At 48.4% G+C, this 19854-nt stretch overlaps 1 protein-coding gene across 2 annotated transcripts in view; it reads left to right on the forward strand.

The window, feature by feature from the left end:
• Window positions 1–287: 287 nt before the first annotated feature.
• The window catches only part of snap25a (synaptosome associated protein 25a), a 186438-nt gene continuing 166871 nt past the window's right edge, over window positions 288–19854 (forward strand). Inside the window, exon 1 of one of the 2 annotated variants that reach the window (XM_038806670.1) lies at window positions 288–532. The gene's annotated coding sequence lies outside the window, so the exon portion shown is untranslated. The remainder of the gene's footprint in view (window positions 533–19854) is intronic. The other variant, XM_038806662.1, reaches the window with a different exon arrangement.

A 19854-nucleotide genomic window follows, 5' to 3' on the forward strand; every position in this document is an offset into this window, starting at 1 on the left:
CATTTCAAAGATGCATTTCAGTTTTTTATTTGCATGGATAAATGGGCGTGGCTGTCTAGGGTTAGGGTTTATTGCCCATTCCTTGTTGACCTGAAGAAATTGGGGAGCAGCCCTAAAAAGTGAAGGTGCTCCCGTCCCCGCGAGGGACTGACACAGCCGTGCCAACGGGCACTCTGGAACAACTGTGCAAAGGGGAGAGAGACAGAAACCCTGGGAGCAGCTGTTGATGACTCAAAGCCAGTGTCTGATATTGGTCCCTCAGCGAGGTCTATATAAGGCGCTGACGTCAAAGGCGGACATGCTCGATGTGGACCAGAGCTGTTGCCATTGAAGAAAGAGAGAGAGAGAGAGGAGGGAGGGAGGTGAGGCGAGCACTTGTTACAGCCACACACTCAGCAAAGAGACATCGCCAGCAAAGCAGCGGCAGCGGATACCCTCTCTCTCCTGCAGTTCTCACACACCCAGCCAAGCAGGCAGAAGTTGGGAGTTGCCGTCCACACCTTTTGTTTTATTCTTCCGTCTTCAAGACCAGGTGAGAATATTGAAACTGTGCAGTAGTTCCACAGAAAGTCCCTGGCCAGCAAGCGCCTGGCAGGTGTGTGGGTGTGTGTGTGTGCGTTTGGCTATGTTTTAGCTAAATTTCCAGCTACTTAAATTCTACAGTTTTCTTATTTGCACGTGTCGTGTACAAGGGGACTTCTGGCGAGTTCACCGAGTCCTTCCCTGGGTTGTTATGTGGGGTTTAATCTCCCCCGAGGGCAGTTGCCACCGCCGGGAGGTTTCAGCACCCTGGACAGCGCTGCTCTGTACTGAGCGCTCACAATCCAGCCCTTTCCAGCAACGTGTACCCACTGTATTACTAAGAAACCCCGTTCCTTGGAGCTTGTTAGTTTACTAAAGACACGCCCAAGGTCTACTTTGCAAGGGAAGGAACTGGGAGATTTTCCAACGAAGGGCAGGCAGTAAATCAGTTGCCAGTTTGGAACACGTTGTGATCATTTCCATAACTGGAGTCTGTTCAATTACCCAGTGTTTATCCAGTTCAATTGCGTTGAAGATTGCGGGGTTTATTTCTCCATGTTGTAAGCAATGCAACACGTTCAAGGCGTTTCCCATTGTCGCTCTGCCCTGCTTTAGCGTCTGATGTGTTATTCTGAGCTATTTAGCTTTTTATTTGATAATTGTAAAACTTCCATGAGTATCCACGTACTGATCATCACGGAATTACGTCAATGAAATCCTTCCACGTGGCTGGGGGGCGAGGGGGGGGGGGGGGGTATCGACATGGCTTGATCTAAGTGTAAAGGAAGAGGTTATTGGTTATTGTGTTGGATGTTTTCCTATATTTTTGTTTTCATCGTGTTTTTCTACATTGGTGCGTTATTTTTTTTCATGCACTGCTGCCTCGCCTGTGTTTGTTATCCTCCAGAAATGTCTGGGGAGGACTCAGTTACAAATCAAAGTTCTAGACTCAGGAATTTGGAGCTGGAACATTGACGGAGGAATCTTGTATGTCCCAAATGCCAGGGTCAACCAGGAAAATACTGTTGGTGACATGTAGGGTGGGCAGCAAGGTGGCACAGTGGTTAGCACAGTTGCCTCACAGCGCCAGGGACCCAGGTTTGATTCTGACATTGGGTGACTGTGTGGAGTTTGCACATTCTTCCCGTGTCTGCGTGGGTTTTCTCCGTTGCTCTGGTTTCCTCCCACAGTCCAAAGATGTGCAGATTAGATGCATTGGCCATGCTAAATTGCCCCTAGTGTCCAAAAGGTTAGGTAGGGATACTGGGGTTATGGGGATAGGGTGAGGGGCATGGGGTCTCTTTTAGAGTGTTGGTTCAGACTCGATGGGTTGAATGGCCTCCTTCTGCACTGTAGGCATTCTATGAGTGGAATGGTAACGTTACCATTAAAGAATGGTTGTTGGAAAGAAATAGACTCTTGGGGCAAAGCAAGAGGTTTCACTCTTTTAAATGACTGAAAACAAGTTTTAAGGTCTCGGAGACAAACGTTGATGAAAGGGAGCTCGGAAATAAAAGATATTTAACTGGATGGATCCCAGAACCTCCATTCAGAACTAAGAATGTCTGTGTGTTTAAAAATGTTATGTGACACACAAACCTCAAGCCATTGTCACAGTGTTCTTGGTGACAGCATTTTCAATTCTCAATGATCACGCCAGCATTTTCCCACTGGACTTTGCTGCCTCAACTATCACAATGGGTGCCACGGTGGCACAGTGGGTAGCACTGCTGCTTGACAGCGTCAGGGACTCGGGTTCAATTCCTACCTTGGATGACTGTGTGGAGTTTGCACGTTCTCCCCGAGTCTATGTGGGTTTCCTCCGGGTGCTCCAGTTTCCTCCCACAGTCTAAAGATGGGCAGATTAGATGGATTGGCCATGCTAAATTGCCCCTTAGTATCCCGAGATGTGCAGCTTAAGTTACAGAGGATAGGGCTGGTTGGGTGGGGGTATAGGGTGCTTTTTCACAAGATCGGTGCGGGCGTGATGGGCCGAATGGTTTCCTTTTGCACTGTCGGGATTCTATGATTGTAGTTTTATACTGTTAATGTTCGGTGGCTCAATGGAGTGAGTTTTGATTTCTGTGGGCTGGACATTAACTCTTAGGCTGAGAGGCAGCAGGTGGATAGAGGGCAGCGTGGGCTTTGTAACCCAGGTATGTGAAAGGAACTCTTTTCCTGCAGGTCCTGCTGCTGCTGATGCCCATTTATGTTGCTATTTCTAAACCTCAGATTGAAAGGTTGGCCAGCTGGCTGGCAGGAAGATTAGCCCTTGTGGTAGCGTGCCCCTGTAAGGGGGTGAGGTCGCGGAGGGCCATGTGACCCAGAGGGCCAATCGGGCTGGAGGGTGCGGATCCTGGGGCTGAGTGTGGGTTTTACCGTTAGGAGATTAGAGTTGTGGAGTACGGTAGCCTTTATGTCAATCTCTGTAAATAATTATTTGCCTCAATAAACCGCTTATTTGATAATCTAATTGGTGGTCGCCAGTCTTTCAAATACAACATTTGACAATGTGCGTGAATCGAAGTGCCTTCCTCCTGCTGCAGAAATCGGGAGAGCAGATCTCTTGCGGAACCCTTTCCTCTGCAGCAAATCTCAAAGATGTTTTAAAAAGATTTAAGAAGGCCGGAATAAGGTTGAAAAGAGTAAAATGTACTTTCCAAGCTCATGAGCATAGAACATACAGTGCAGAAGGAGGCCATTTGGCCCATCGAGTCTGCACCGACCCACTTAAGCCCTCACTTCCACCATATTCCCCGAACCCAATAACCCCATCTAACCGTTTTTTGGACACTAAGGACAATTTAGCGTAGCCAATCCACCTAACCTGCATATCTTTGGACTGTGGGAGAAAACCGGAGCACCCGGAGAAAACCATGCAGACACGGGGAGAACGTGCAGACTCCACACAGACAGTGACCCAGCAGGGAATCGAACTTGGGACCCTGGTGCTGTGAAGCCACAGTGCTAGCCACTATGCTACCATGCCACCCATAAAAATAACGTACTTAGGCTTTAGGGCTGCACACTATGGAGGAGCCGATAAAAACAATGAAAGAAGTAGTACTGGCCCCAAAAATATGTCAGAATTGAAATCCTTTTTCGGAAGAGATCATTCTTATATGTGACGCCTTTCTCTATAGAATCGGAGTGGAATAGCACACAAGATTGGAGATGGTGCGGGAAGGCTTATTGCCTACACCTCGAGGACTCTGACCAATGCTGAACAAGTTTACTCGCAAATCGAAAAAGAGGGACCAGCCATAATCTGTGGAGTGAAAAAGTTCCATCAATACATCTATGCATGAGGTTTCATAGTCGTTACTGACTACAAACGCCTGTTGGGCTTATTTAGGGAGCAGAAGGTCATTCCCACCATGGCTTCAGCGAGGCTCCAACGCTAGGCTCTATTGTTGACAGCCTATGATTATGAATTTCAACATAGGCTAGACACACACATTTCAAATACGGATGCTTTAAGCCCCCTTTCCCCTACCCGAAAGTATACAAACCTCCACCAGTAACACAGAAAATCGTTCTTACTTTAAACTTTCTCAATATGTTGCCAGTCTGCACGACGGGTCAGGTTTTGGACCCAAAAAGTCTCCATCTTATCTCTAGTCAAACACATGGTCTTCCATGGCTGGCATCATGATAACAGGCCTGAGCAGTTACCACACTTTCAGATCAGAAAGGCAAGTTGTGAAGACGGCGTATTATTATGGAGAGCAAGGGACTCCCACTGGACAGCTATTATCGCAAGAGTTATACTGTGCCCATCCTGGGATGACAAAGAAAGAAATGCTCTCACGCAGTTATGTGTCGGAGATTGTCGTTACGTGGTGATTATTGATTTCTCGCCGCGCTACAGCGGGTTCCTGATTTCGCCAAAGGGAGTGGGCCGGTTAGATCGCAAACCGATCGGCGCCCGACGCGGTTCTCATTTTTGGTCTCTCCCATGAGTGCAACGGCCTTGTCGCACCCTCGATTAAACGCAATGCATAAGTCGAGCCCAAGATGTGGAGTCAAGGCAACATTAGAGGCCAGAGTTGGGAAGATTCCGGCTTCTTGTGGAAAAGAATGGAAGGATTAGGTGCAGGGAGGCGATAGTGGGGGAAGGGCTAATCAGGCAGTATCTGATTGCGTGGTGATGAAGCAGGAAAACTGGATTCTAAAACTTTTACCTCCCATTAGCCTTTGGGTTTTCAGAGGTGCAGAAAGCTTGACCAGTTAAGAGGTAAATTTAAAATACAAACCATGCAGTTTCATAATATTTCAATTGCCAGTCCATCTCCCAGGATTGGGTTGCTTCGATTGCCTTCCCACCGCCACTCGTACCTCTGCTAAAACTGGAAGTGGGCAGGTATTTTGATTTTTAATTTTCTAACATTCTATCGGACCCAAACACACAAATGTATTTGGAGAGGGGTGTTAGAATTCTCTCTTATATATAACATTTCATAATCCAAATTGGCTGCTTGATGTTAGTGGGGGGATAATGAAGAGGTGACTTTGTGATTATAATTCCGAGCACTGGAGACTTCCGATGGCGGCGTGCAGGAGGAGGTTGCACATTGGATGGCTCCTGCTCGAGGCTTGATTTTTTAGAATTTAATGCCCGGTGCCCAGGGCAATCTTTGGTTAAATAAGTGCAGGAAGACATAAGGAAGAAAGATGTCCAAAACCCAAAGGAAAACGGCCGTGAAGAAGGGGGCTGAATGAAGGTTCACCGTCGAGTGGAAGGGTCGGCTCAGGAACTGGAAGGAAGGTGGAGGCTGGGTCGCCAGGTGAGGCCACACTGCCCAGGGCAGAAAAGATGACCGAGGTGATGGTCGTGGAATTTGAAAACCAGTTCACAAAGCACATGGAGGTGATGTGGAAGGAAATGGTGGCAGTATTGAAGGTGCTGGTGGAGGAGGCGATTGCCCTGGTGAGGGCGGCAGTATCGAGATCATCGGCCGAGGTGCGGGAGCAGGGTGAGACACTGAAGGAAGTGGAAGAGACATTGTCGCAACATAGATCAACTCACCTCAATGGGTAAGGAGCTGCGGAGGGTGGTGGAGGCCAACAAGGGAATGCAAGTCAAAATGGAGGACTTAGAAAACAGATCTAGGCGGCAAAATCTGAGGATCGTGGGTCTGCCTGAAGGGGTGGAGGGCCCGAGGCCTACGGAATATTTTGCCAAGATGTTGGCGGAGCTGTTGGGGGAGGGGGAAGATCCCTCTCAGTACAAACTGGATCGGGCTCATAGGACGTGGAAGCCTATACTAAAGGCAAATGAGCCGCCAAGAGCAGTGACTACTTGTTTCCGTTATTGCGTGAAGGGGAAGGCTCTGTGTTGGGCAAAGCAGAAGCAGGAGGTGCAGTGGGCTGGAGCTAGTATACGTATATACCAGGACTTTATGTGGAGTTGGCAAGGAGGCGGGTGGCCTTTGGCCGAGTGAAGACGGCACTGTATAACAACAGGGTGCGGTCTGGCATAGTGTACCCAGCTAAATTGAGGGTGACCTACAAATCCAAAGACTTTTATTTTGAGACCGTGGAAGCGGCGGAGGTGTTTGTGAAGGCAGAAGGACTGGGGCAGAATTGAGATATGGGACTGAGGATTGGTCTCGTACTGAGGGTAGGGGGTTTGTAGGAGTGTATGTAGCTTTATTTATTTCACTGCATGTCAGTATATGTGCTTCATGAATCGACGTTGTCTATTTGGACAAGGTAAGAGTTGGGATTTTCCTTTGTAATGATGGTTCTTTGGGGTTTGTGTGTTTACACTGGGGTTGTGTGTTAAAGGGGGTTTCTTTGTTTACCTGGGACCGGGCAGTGGGGAGGGGATTGGAGGGGAGTGAGGCCTGGGCAGGTGCCTCCACACTGGCTAATTTAAGCTGGCCAGTGAACGGGAGTGTGCTGGGGGGAGGGGCTGCGGCCATCAGCGCCTGGTAGAAGAAGTTTCAATGAGCCTAGGAGGGGTGATAAGTTGGGGGAGGGGATCGATACTGGGTCAATGGTTTTCGAGAGGAAGTGGAGGAGAGGAGTCTGGGAGGGGGGTGGGGGCTGGGGTTCTACAATTCATGGGTGCCATTCATTATACACTTTCAGGGATTGGATTGCCTTGAAAATTAGCGGGGGGGGGGGTGGTTGGGGAGGTGGACTATATTTATTAATGTTGACTATAGGCGATTCCTGATTCCTTTTTGGTTTTTTATTTGATGTTTATGTTGTGATGAGGGCTGTTGTTTGGGGGCTGGTGGGAAGATGGGATTGTTGTTAATGAGGGGTTTGACATTGTATTTGTTTCCGTTTACTGTTTGTTGGTGGGTGTAAACTTTGAAGAAAATGTGAAAAAGGAGAATAAAAAATATTTTACAAAAAAGAAATTATTCCAAGTGCTGGAAGCTGGGTGTGTCTGAGTGACTTCCATACTCAAGTTTCCTGTTGTAACTGAGCTTTGATGGCACGATGCACCTGAATGAAGACCCTTCTTGAAAGGTCAGCTGTGAAATGAGATAACATTGATAACATCAGTGGTGATATCCTGATTACAACATAGAACATTAGCTCCTATCAAGACGCTAGGCTGGAGAGAATGGGATAGAGTGGCTGATGAACACACATAACAGTGAAAGATAAGCACTGGAATTCTCCATCGTCAGGATTCTCAGTTCCCACCGGCAGCATATCCCCGCCAATGGGGGGGCTACAAGGGAAATCCCATTGACAAGCGGTGGGAACCGAGAATCCCGCTGCCAGCGTGCGGCTTGCCACTGAGAAACACACGGCTAGGGGATTGGAGAATCCAGCCCAAGATGTCTGTGTTGAATATTTTTAAATATACTGTTAAAAGGTTACCGTTGGTATATTTATGAGTTTGTTAATAGAAATTGAGTAATTTTAATTGATTAAATTATATCAGTGTAATTAATGGCTTTGTTTCAGCACTTTTTGATGGAAAATTGCCAGAAAATTAAATGAGAAAAAATACACCTTCACGATATGATTGAGTTATCGTTTTTGCTTTAAAAAAAAATTTAGCGCACCCAATTCATTTTTTCCAATTAAGGGGTAATTTAACGTGGCCAATCACCTAGCCTGCACATCTTGGGTTGTGGGGGCGAAACCCACGCGAACACGGGGAGAATGTGCAAACTCCACACAGACAGTGACCCAGAGCCGGGATCGAACCTGGGACGTCAGCACCTGAATCTGTAATGCTAACCACTGTGCCGCTGTGCTGCCCTAAGTTATCGTTCTTGCTTATCTGATAAAGGACTTTACAATATAGGGTCACAGGTATGATTGCAACAATCAAATGAATAATAAGCTTGCGACCCACTAGAAGCAAGTAAGTGTATTGTTTCTGTCACTGGCTTTTTAGTCCAAAGACTGCATTACATATCATTCCCAGGATTCCTGACCTATTGGTGTGAAAAGGCATGATGAAAACCCACTCCCACTCCAGTATTTGAAGACAGACTACAATCGGGCAATTTGATGTTGTTTGGAGTTGGGGGGCACAAGACAAGGAATGAGCGGAATGGAGTCAGACAATCAAAGGCTGCACCTCATTTCAGTGATGCTTGTCTGGGTGTGTGGCTGGCATTTTGTAAGGGTGTGCAGGGAGATACTCTTCCCCGGTAGGAGGAAAAAAACTACAAAGCAAAAAGAAGTTGGGCAGCTGGTTGTGCATGAGATCAGCAGCAGGGATGAGATGCCACACTCGTGGGTTTAATGTCAAAAGTTAATGATCCAAGCAGAGCAAGAAAGGTGACACAGTGGCACATTCAACAACACCCTGATGTGCGTATCACCCCAATCCACTCATTCTGCATTCTCAAGCCGACCCGGCTCATCCATTTACCTTCCAGGTACATCCATCCCTCTCTGGTGTCAGAACCTCCTCCCATCTACATCTGTACATCCACCATAACGCTCACCCTCATCTCGTGCAATGGCATGCCTCTTACTCATCAACGACATGTGTTCTCCATCTATTCAATACTTGCCATCACTCTCAATCATTGGTCTCTCCTTTTCCTTCTTACAGGAGAAGCGTGTACAGATCATGAGGGATCAACAGAGAATCAGAGATGGCCCTTCAGCCATCTTGCAAATTAGGAGATGCTGGACATCAGTGAAGTCTTGCTGTGCTTGGTTATTGGAGATGGGGACAGAATTAAATACCAGACGGCTTTGTGGCCTACAATGATCACTCATGTTAACTTGATATCAGCATTGAGTGAATGATCATATGCACAGTGGTGACTTAACATATTGTTACATTGATAGTTCAAATTAATGACTTCAATCTCTTACAGGACTTTTCAGTGTCTCACAGGAGGTGGTTCATGAAGGTGATGACAGCTCTTTGTGGGAGGAGTGGGGTGGCATCGAGGGTGGGAGGGGTCACTTCTCCCTGAGGGTGCATCATCACTCAACACATGCGGACCGTGTACCAGTTCAAAATCTCACTGGAACTCATCAGGGAGATAGTTGCTTTTCACCTGTTTTCAATTCACGTGAGGAAGAGCAGATAATGGGAGACAGGGACACCAGTGGAGCAGCCTGGCCAGAGGGTGTATGATGCCTCCAGCTCTGCTCACCTCGATGAACAGGATAATCCTACAGGAGCAACAAAGAACATGCAATACACTGAGCTATGCAGATATTGGAAGAGTCTGCGTCGAGTATGAGTCGCACAATGTTATGTTAAATAGGATGACCAACAGCCTCACAGAATTACAGAATCCCTACAGTGCAGAAGGAGGCCATTCAGCCTATCAGGTCTGCACCAACCCTTGGGAGAGCACCCTACCCAGACCCACCACCCACCTCCCCACCCCGCGCAACTCCACTTAACCTTTATTGGACATTAATGGGCAATTTATAATCTTTTAAATTTGTAAAAAATTAATAATTTTTTTCCAATTAAGGGGCAATTTGGCATGGCCAATCCACCTATCCTGCACATCTTTTTGGGTTGTGGGGGTGAGACCCATGCATACATGGGGAGAATGTGCAAACTCCACACAGACAGTGACCTGGGGCTGGGATCGAACCCGGATCCTCGGCGCCGTGAGGCAGCAGTGCCAACCACTGTGCCACCGCGCTGCCCAATTAATGGGCACTTTAGCATGGCCAATCCACCTAATCTTTTTTTAAAATTCATTTATGACATGTTGGCGTCGCTGGTTAGGCCAGCATTTATTGCCGATCCCTGATTGCTCTTCAAATGGTAGTGAGTTGCCTTCTTGAACCGCTGAAGTCCCTGAGCTGTGTGTACATCCACTGTGCTGTAAGGGAGGGATTTCCAGGATTTTGCCCCAGCGTCAGTGAAGGAATGGCGATATATTTCCAAGTCAGGGTGGTGAGTGACTTGGAGGGGAACCTAAAGGTGGTGATGTTCCCAGGTATCTGCTGCTCTTGTCCTTCTCGGTGATAGTGGTCATGGGTTTGCAAGGTGCTGCTAAGGAACCTTGGCCAGTTACTGCATTGTGTCTTGTGCATCTGCACATCATTGGATTGTGGGAGGAAACCTGAGCACTGAGAGGAAACCCACATAGACACTGGGAGAAAGTGCAAACTCCACACAAACTGTCACTCAGAGTCGGAATTGAATCTGGGTCCCTGGCTCTGCGAGGCAACAGTGCTAACGACTATGCCACCATGCCACGCTCTCATTGGCCATTTAATGTTCCATTACAGGAAAATATTCTCCAGATCATTGCCAGCACAGAAGTATGGCTGGGCTCAGAGAATGGTGGTGAAAATAGACATAGATGTGGCACTTCCATCTCTCACCCATTGTCCATATCCTGTCCATGCCTCAAACATTGCCTCCTGTCTGGACGGCCGAGACTGCACTTGTGTGGTAGTATGACTAGAGGTACTATGGTACCTGGGAGTGTGAGCTACCATTGGTGGAGAAGGCTCGCTGCTCATTGGTCCAAGTGTTTGCATTTCATTGATCGGAATGTAAGGTAGCTCCGCCCAGTGAGGCAGGGTATAAGAACCCGTGTTTCCCAGCAGCCGGCCTCTTTCTGTACTCGAGCTGCTGTGGAAACATCTTGTTGATTAAAGCCTTCAATTCGGACTACATCCTCGTATCAGTAGTTATTGATCGCGCATCAGCTTGTACAGGTGAAGCAAACATTGGTGGAATCCTCATGGGCTCCAAAGCCCAGTGGCTGTCAACCAAAAAGCATTTCAGCAGTCAGAGCAGGGGAAAGAGCATCCTGCGTCTATCTCTGCTAAAGCCACATGAATTATATCATGTAGACATGCTGGAAGAGAAAGAACAAAGATTTATATTCACATAAAGGTTTGCTGTGAATGTGTTTCACTGTGTCAGATTGGTAAGCTTCTGTTTCAATTTAAGCTCCCTAATTATTATTTCTTCCCACCACTATGCCATTTTTGACTGCAGCCTGGCAAATAGCTTTTTCACCCATTGATGTTGAGCAGTGAGGGTCTGTGAAAGGAATGCTTGGTTCTTTGTAGGACGACTTTGTGTTAGACCATTGGATGAGTTGCAGGGGGGAGGAGGCAAAAGTGGCTTTTGCGTCCGTTTGTCTGATGGATGGAATGTTGGAGCCTAAGTGAACCTGACAATAATGAGGGCATTCCAGGTATCCTGTGAGGCAATGAGAGTCAATGTTGTTATTTTGTTTTACAAAACATATAAGGCGGGATTCCCTGTCGGCTGACGATGGGAACGGGAAACGCAACTGGGCAGAGAATCGGTTTTGACGCCGAAATCGTGGCGGGCGACGGTTTCATGTCAAATCGCAATTCTCAGGTACCTCGACAGCGCTGTCAATCCATTGCACTCGCATGTACAGTAAACACCATTTGCATATCATTAGCGGGCCCGACCCGGTATTCTCCGGGGCCTTCGGGATTCTCCGCCTCCACCAGGGCAAATTCCCAACGGCGAGGTTCACTTCTGCTCCTAAAAATCGTGAAACAGGCCCCATGGCTGCTGAAGGAGAGAGAGGGGGTATGTAAAGTGTCCAACATCGGCATAGTTTGCTGACAATTGTGCTGCAGGCCGGGGGGGGGGGGGGGGGGGGGGGGGGGTCTTCTGCCAGGGGAGTGGCGGAGATGGCCAGGAAGTGGGCTGTGAGGTCGGAGTGGCAGGCACAGAACACCATTGCCGCAGCCGGAAAGGCAGCCATACAGTTGCGCATGCCACTGACTGCCCACTGTGAACTTAGGGCCATAGGTTATATGGGTGTCCCCCCAGTCCACACCCCTAGGTGCCCTCTGGCCCCAGCTGACCCATCAGCTGTATGGGCGAGATCCAGCACAACCAGTGCCAGCTTGTTGACTGGGATGAGTGTATCTGGGGATTGTAATGTGTATATGCAGCTGCAGCTTGTCAGCCATCTGAGTGTCAATCACGGTCCCGGTGAATCCCGCACCATTTCTCATTGGAATCAATTGTGTTCCATGTGGCGCTGGTGCTAGCCCCTCACCGGACGCTGGATCGGTCCTGGTGCGGTATCGGTTTTGCTGTCGTGGAAATCCATAAATCCTGTCCTGGCATCAACACTTAGGCCGGGATTCTCCGACCACTTCCCCCCCCCCCCGCCGGGTGGGAGAATCCTCGAGAGGAGGCGCGTATTCCGCCACGATGGCGGCTGCCCTATTCTCCGGTGCCGTTTTTCGGGTGGTGGTGGGAGTTCCACCCCGCCGCCCCGGTGGCAACTGCCCTATTCTCTGGCGCCATTTTTTGGGCGGCAGTGGGATCCCCGCCACGCCGGTTGGGGGCCATTGACAACACTTCCCCCCCCCGGCGATTCTCGAGGCCCCAATGGGCCGAGCGGCCGTCCAGTTTTGGACAGTTGCACCGGCATGAATTACTCACCTCACGCACGGCGGGACCTGGCAGGTGAGTATATGGGGTCGGTCCTCGGGGTGCGCGGGGGGGGGGGGGGGGGGGTGGGTAGCCTGGCCCGCGATTGGGGCCTACCGATCTGTGGGCGGGCTTGTTCCGTAGGGGGACTTCTTTCCTCCTAGCCAAGCCCCTGTCGGGCTTCGCAATATTGCGTGGGGGCCGGCGCAGAGAAGAGAACCCCCGCTCATGCGCGGATATAAGCCGGCCGGTTCGCGCATGCGCGGATATAAGCCGGCCGGTTCCCGCATGCATGAGATCATGCTGGTCGTTTCGCTCATGCGCAAACTTGGGCCGTCCCTTCGCTGCTGGCTGGAACGGCGCCAACCCCTCCGGCGTCCACCTAGCCCCCGAAAGTTCGGAGAATTCCTCACTGTTGACGCCAGAGTGGTTGGCGCCGGTTTTCCCGCCAGTGTAGGGACATAGTCCCCAGGAGGGAGAATCCCGGCCTTACTCTCAGGAACAAAGAATTCCGCCGATAATGTTTAATGGGATATGGACATCACTGGCTGGGCCAGCATTTGTTGCCCATCCCTAATTTCCCATGAATTGAGTGGCTTGCTAGGCCATTTCTGAGTCTACAACAGTGCTGGGGTTCTGGAGTCACATGTAGGTCAGACCAGGTAATGATGGCAGATTTCCTTCCCTAGAGGGCATTAGTGAACCAGATTTTTTTAATGACTATTATTAGTTTCATATCATCATTACTGAGATTTGCTTAAAATACAAATTTTTTGACTGAATTTAAATTCTACCAGTTGCTGCTTTGGGATTTGAACCCACGTCCCCGACATGTTAGCCTGACCCTTTAGATTATTAGTCCAGTGACTGGGGAATTCAGAAGTGGAGCCTCCAGATCTGTGCAGGCACCTGAAGTGCATCTTCAGCATGTTGATGGATTGCTCAATATCACATCTGGTTGTTGTATGGCTTTCATTGTATCACTTTTGTGCCTCAATGGTTGGGTTTGTCATACATATTATTGGCTATGATTTCACTGGGTATCCATGTCTCTGAGCAGCAGACACTAAGTCTGTTTCAAGGTGCAAAAAAACTACCTGGTGTGGGCTGCTGCAGGACAAAAGTATCACAGCAGCTGCCTGGGAAACTTTTACAATCCTTCATGAGCAGCTTTTTGTGGTAAATGTTGATGCAGTGGAGACCCCTGTGGTTGATCAATACTTCTGGATTGTCTGGGGCTGCTTAGATTGCCGCACTTGTGCAGTCAATGTGCGGCCCTGTACCCATGGGAAGTCAGCCAGAACTGCAAATCTGAGTCCCCACTCATTCTGACTGGCATAAAGACAGGAAAAGTGTACCTAATCACCAGTGGCCATCAGTTACATATCTTAGGTATTTGTATGCCACTGACCGTGATATCCTGCAAATGGTTTTGGAGGAGCCCTGGAATAATCCAGAGACAAAACAATGTGAGGATAGCGGTGTCCCTGACACTCGTAAAGAGTGTGGATACTTGTAAAGTGTGTGGTCATCAGACCAACTTGGAAGCAGACATTGTACCAGCAGATTGCAAATGTGACACAAGACCCTGAGCACCCTGAGACACGGGTGTCCGCACATGTCGAGGAAGCTCATCCTCTGCCTGTAGACTCTGTGTGGTTGAGACCAACTCTTGTGAGTTCTACATCTCTGCTGAACTCTTTTATTCCTGGCGAGCTGCAGGCCTCCGCGCAGCCAACTGCTGCCACTCCTGCTGCTTCTGATGATCATCTCGGTCCTAACCTAGGATCCAAAGTAAATCAGCACACCTGTCCCCCATCCTGATCATTGTCATATGAGAATACCTTTAAGAAATGGGTGTTTAAGAAATGTACCTTTAAGAAATGAAGCTGCTCATGTTACTGGAGTGATGTCAGAGTGTGGGTGGAGCTGAGGTCTACTTCTGCTTTTTAGTTTCAGTTTGAGAAAAAGCCTGGGTGTGTCTGTTTTTTCAGTGAGCTGCATCTGGAGTTAAAACAAATGGCTGTACTGTTGATCTCTGCCATCCAAAGACTATCTATGGATCATTTGGTGAATCCAGAATTGTAAAAGGTTTCAGTATTGAATGTAAACCTAATCTGCTCCTGTTTGAAGGTTTGTTAAGTCTTTTGGATGTTAAAAGGACAGCTTACAGGGTTACTTAGGGTTGTAATCTTTGGGGTTGTATTTGAATTAATGGTTGCTTAGATATTCACTGTTTGTTTAAAAAAAAGTTAACTTGCGTTCATAGAATAAACATTGTTTTGTTTTAACAAATACATGTCAATTTATGAAGGACCACACTTGTAGAGTGGGCTGTGTGCTCCCCATACCACAATGTATTAAAAGTTGTGGGTCAGGTGAACTCCATGATATACTTTAGGGTTCTCTAAAACCTGACCCATAACATCATAGGATCATAGAATTTACAGTGTAGAAGGACGCCATTCGGCCCATTGAGTCTGAACCAGTTCTTGGAAAGATCACCCTGTTTCAGCCCACACCTCCACCCTATCCCTGTAACCCAGCAACCCCACCTAACCCAAAGACAATTTACCATGGTCACTCCTCCTAACCTGCACATCTTTGGACTGTGGGAGGAAATCAGAGCACCCGGAGGTAACCCAGGCAGTCACGGGGAGAAAGTGCAGACTCCACACAGATAGTGGCCCAAGCCGGGAATCGAACCTGGGACCCTGGAGCTGTGAAGCAACTGTGCTAACCACTGTGATACCGTGCCACGCCCCCTGATAGATGAGCTTCAGATTTGAGATCAGGCACAAAACCTCCAAAGTGTAGCAGGTTGCTCCAAATGTTGAAAGTGACCTCTAAGCCCTAGCACAGTGAACAAAGCTTTTCACACTATCAGGTAAGAAAGCAGCTGTGAGGTTGCAGCTCTTATTGTCATATTTCCCTATCACCAGAAAGCCTGGGTGACCTGTGGACCCAAAGTTAAAAAGCCAAAACCTAGTTACTATTGCTGTAATTGCGCAATTGTCAATTCACCTCTCCAAAGGAAGCATGCAATTTAGTGCAGTGGAGTGAAATGCATACGTTGGTGGGTTGCAATTAGCTTCCTTAAAGCCACTGCATTTTCCAGCGCTTAAACCTGTAACCCCATCCCCCACGCACCCAAACCCACACAGTCACTGGCATATGGTTCCTCCCAGTATATTTAGAATGAGAAGCTGCAAATTGGACATAAGTTACTGCATGGTCATTAAAGTTCACAAATCCTAAGAAAACATTTGAGAGAAAAGATAGATGGCGAACACACCGGGTAAAATGAAGTGTTCATAATAATGATAACTTTGCACATGAACCTGTATTGGCCATGGATGTCAACTCTCCTTTATCTCCCTTACATTTTTTACCGTCATCCAAGGAATCTATATTGGGAAATGAAACACTTCTCTTACACACAGCATCAGTACCAAATGCAGTAAGAGCAGAGTAAAGCTTTCTCTACTCTGTCCTAAGTGCTTGAAGCTGAACCTCAGACAATCCATATTCCAAAATTGTGAATATTCCATTTCACACCAGTTGTTGTGATGTTTTTTTTGAATAGTTATCAATTTCACACCAATTATATTTCCAATATTCACATAACAGAAATCAGCTCTACCATTGAGGAACATGCTCTTTAAAATGTGCTGAAGAAAATGCTTGGCTCAGTGCATAATTGCTGCATATTGAATTTAGATTTAGTTATTCTTGTCAGCCTGACAGGAAGAAATATTATTTGCCTTGTACGCCTTAGAGCCCCAATTTGATGTTTCTTGGCATGTCCATCCAAGGGGGCACTGGGCCTTGGGCTAGTCCATTCTTGGGTGAGCAGCAGATGTCGCAAGGATCTTTTTTTTTTCAACGTGAGGAATATTAGTGATGAGGAAAGTGAACAGTTTTCTACTTTGAATGCTTGATGTCGATATCAGATGTTCCCAGGTCAGGTGCAGAGCAAACCCATGTCTATTGAACTCACCAAATTGACCTTAATTTAGGAAGGGGACTTGTATGTTAGCATGAATGTTTTCATTTCTCATAACGTAAGAAATATAAGGACATTATAAAAAATAGAACCAGGCATAGGACATTCAGCCCTCTGAGCCCAATCCGCCATTCAATGAGGGACAAGGATCCTTGAGGCTATTTCATGGCGGAGTTTTGGGAATGAGCATGTCCACTCGGAAGGGAGATGAACATTCCCAAATGTATTTTATTTAGGATTTTGTTTTTGACAACCAGCTAAGAGAATTAGTTTGAACTGCATTCAAGATGGGAGAACAAAGGTTTAGGACAAATGGGTGTCCGCATATCCCAGGGACTAACCCAGGGACAGTACTGAGTCTCAGTGTTGTGAGTGAGAGGGACTTCATCATTAAACAAGGACTGATCGGTATATCATGTGACACTTTTATTTAAAAAAGCATTTTAATTCAAATTTTTAACATTTAAAATACATAACATTACAAAGTAACACCAAGCCTGCGCCCCTCCAACATCCTAACCAACCTCAACACCTCACATCACCCCACCATAGTAGGTGGTAACCAGCTCCTTGAAATTCAGTATAAACAAACCCCAGCTCTATGGAACCCCCCCCCCCCTCCCCAAAGTATATTTCTCCTTTTCCAAGTTTAAGAACTCCATTGAATCCCCCAGCCACACCGAGGCACAGTCAGAGAGGCTGACCTCAACCCCAACAGGACCCGCCTGCAAGTGACTAAGGAGGCGAAGGCTAAAACATTTGGCCCCGCTCCTGTCTGCAACTCCAGCAAGCCTGACACCCTGAATATGGCCCCAGGGGGCTGGACTCTAAATCCACACACAATATCGGCGACATAGTGCTGAAGAACGATCTCCAAAATGTCTCCAACCTATGTATATATGTATGTGAACATATGTACGTGATTGGCTGGGCCCCTTCCACACCGCTCACCAATATTCTCCGTCTCCTCAAACAACTAGCTCATCTTCAACTTCATCAGGTGTACTCTGTGTACTGGGTTTAGCTGTATCAACCCCTGTCTCGCACATGAAGTTGATGCATTCACCCTCCGCAGCACCTCACACCACAACCCCTCCCTTCTTCAGCGCCATCCCCAGCTCCTCCTCCCACTTGGCTTTAACCACATCCTGAGATGCCTTATCCTCCTCCAAAATCCTCCCATAGATCGCCGAGATGACCCCCCTCCTCCAAACCCATCACCGGCAACAGCCCCTCGAGGAGGGCTGTGCACCGGTAAAGTTAGAAAAACCTTTTTCGCGAAATCCCGCACCTGCATGTACCTAAAAGCATCCCGTCGTGGGATCCCAAACTTCTCGCCCAGCTCCTCCATACTCACAAACCGTCCTTCTAAAAATAAGTCCTTCATTTCCATCACCCCTCGCTTATTCCATCCCCGGAACCTCGTATCCATCCTCCTTGGCTCAAACCCACGGTTCCCTTGAATAGGCATCAACTTTGACTCCGCCCCCAGACTATGGTGCTGCCGGAATTGCCTCTGTTTTTTCAGCGTGGCCACCACCACTAGACTCCCTGAATATTTCCCTGGATATTTCCCTGGGGCAAACGGGAGGGGTGCCGTTGTCAGCGCCCACAAACTCGACCTCTTACAAGAACCTGCGTCCATCCTCACCCACAAAGCCTCCGTCTCCCTACTCCAAGTCGCACCCTCACAGCATTCATCACCGAATAATAGTATAACAGGTTCACAAGGGCTAAGCCTCCCGACTGCTGCCCTCTCTGAAGCACCGTCATCCTAATCCTTGCCATCTTACCTGCCCACACAAATGACAAAGCTAACCTATCCACCCCGATCAAAAAAGATTTCAGCAAAAACACCGGTGGGCACTGAAAGAGAAGCAAAACCGCGGCAAGATGTTCATCTTAACTGCCTGCACCCGGCCTGACAACAGTTGGGGAAGGCTATCCCAGTTCAATAAGGCCGCCTTAACCCTGCCCACCAGACTTGTAAAGTTCAACTTACAGAGCAGGGCCCAAGCCACCTGCACTCCCAGATACCTAAAGTGGGTTATTGCCACCTAACTCTCCCAGCCTGACTCCCGCCCCTGGAGAAGACACCACAGTCGTTAGCACAGTTGCTTCACAGCTCCAGGGTCCCAGGTTTGATTTGGCTTGGGCCACTGTCTGTGCGGAGTCTGCACGTTCTGCCTGTGTCTGCGTGGGTTTCCTCCGGGTGCTCCGGTTTCCTCCCACAGTCCAAAGATGTGCAGGTTAGATGGATTGGCCATGCTAAATTGCCCTTAGGTTAGGTGGGGTTGCCGGGTTACAGGATAGGGTGGAGGCGTGTGCTTAAGTAGGGTGATCTTTCCAAGCGCTGGTGCAGACTGCTCCGCCCCAGGAGGGTGGCTTGGACCTATCCACCTTTGGATTCAGCACTACATTGAGGTGCTGTCCCCTGCCTGCCACCCCCCCCCCCCCCCCCCCCCCCGCCGGCCATGTTAACTGGTGTGTATCCAAATTTGGAAAGGCAGACAACATCTTCTTCATAAATTCTGCATCCAAAGGCGCAATGGTTAGCACTCGGTTCGATCCCGGCCCCAGGTCACTGTCTGTGTGGTATTTGCATATACTCCCCGTGTCAGCATGGGCCTCAGTCCCACAACCCAAAAAGATGTGCAAGGTGAGTGGACTGGTTACATTAAATTATCCCTGAAGTAGAAAAAAAAATTGGGTACTCTAAATTTATTTTTAAAAATAAAATAAATCCTACATCCTCCCAATTCAGGACATATGCGCGAACCCTCAACACCAACCTGCCCTCCAAAGCACACGTTATTATTATGTACCTGCCCCCCCCTAGTCAGCCAACACCTTCTCCAACTGGAACCTCACCCTCACTAACCCCCAAGTCCTGCTATTAAAGACCGAGTGGAACACCTGATTCACCAGGTGGGTCTCTTGCTTTCTCTCTGCTTTCAAGCTCTTCAAATACGAGAAGGCTCTCGTTCGCTTCACCGGTCTCCCCAGTTCTCGCACATTTCACGTCACCACCCAGACTGGGGATTTCTCACCCCCACGCCCTTATCAGTAATAAACGGTACTCCCGGCCCTGCTCAACAGGTAGGACCTAGCCCTACCCCTCATCACCGTCAGCCACCTACCCCTCCCCCCTTCCCAGAAACCCCCCAAGCCACTTCCTCTCGAAACTACCTTGCGCAGTCACATCCCCACCCCCCAACATTCACGCATCGGAGGCCCATCAAAACCTGTCCGTACTGGTTCCAATGACCCCCCCCCCCCCGGGGCGCTCTTGTTCACAAGCCAATTTACGTTTGTTAGCGAGATCCCCTTCCAGAGCCCCCTCTCCCACATAGAAAAACACAACGCAAATCCACCCACACCCAAGTCTTCCAAATCCCCAACACAGTAATTCCACAAACCCGAACAAAACAAATCCCCAAACCATCCCTTCCCAAACACAACCTGCCGAGAGAAA

The sequence above is a fragment of the Scyliorhinus canicula genome, chromosome 1 (genome assembly GCF_902713615.1).
Source record: "Scyliorhinus canicula chromosome 1, sScyCan1.1, whole genome shotgun sequence".
NCBI classification, from domain to species: Eukaryota; Metazoa; Chordata; class Chondrichthyes; order Carcharhiniformes; family Scyliorhinidae; genus Scyliorhinus; species Scyliorhinus canicula.